The following is a 621-nucleotide window of genomic DNA, read 5'->3' as shown; positions in this document are numbered from 1 at the left end:
CTCTTGGATCCTGCCAATGGCAACTTTATTATCAAGTGACAAGGAACTTGAGAGGATTTTGAGCGGAAAATGACAGATTTTTTGAAGGGGGAGACGGAGCATTTGCGCTGAAGGGTACTTGGCCTCAACCACTCCCTGTTCTCCGATCACTGTTTAAAACAACTGGAACTCGATCACCCTGGTCCAATTTCATGTTCAGTAATATCACTTGAAAATGATTCAAGGGGGGGGGGCATCTCTTTATGAGTTAAATTGGAACCTTTCCCTCGGTTTTGTTCCGATCTTTTTGACAGTGATCCCTTGGATGATGGAAATCAATGCTCCGCCTAGTTCTGACTGTCATGAGTGTCTTGGCTTGAGGACCACTTGAAATTGAATTGATGACAGCTGCTCATTCGTGATTGTAGTTGGTCCCCGAGATCCCTCAGATAAGATCCTGCATCTCCGTCTTTGGCCAAAGCAACCTGCTCCACAGTAGATTAATTTGGTGGGATATTTGCCCACATTGACAAGTCTGAATCAATATTTACCCCCCTCGCAAACGTCGGGAGGTATTCCCTTTGATTTGTTTCAATTTATGTGTGTTAGATCTTGGCATCAGTTGAGCAATCAGGAACTGCT

The 621-nt window shown here is 44.4% G+C and overlaps 1 protein-coding gene across 1 annotated transcript in view; it reads right to left on the bottom strand.

Moving 5' to 3' along the window:
- LOC131880659 (netrin receptor UNC5C-like) overlaps positions 1–621 on the bottom strand; it is a 42,548-nt gene that overhangs the window by 32,490 nt on the left and 9,437 nt on the right. The gene's annotated exons all lie outside the window — the stretch shown is intronic.

Source organism: Tigriopus californicus, chromosome 1 (assembly GCF_007210705.1).
Source record: "Tigriopus californicus strain San Diego chromosome 1, Tcal_SD_v2.1, whole genome shotgun sequence".
Taxonomy (NCBI): domain Eukaryota; kingdom Metazoa; phylum Arthropoda; class Copepoda; order Harpacticoida; family Harpacticidae; genus Tigriopus; species Tigriopus californicus.
This window is presented reverse-complemented; position numbering and strand designations above follow the sequence as displayed.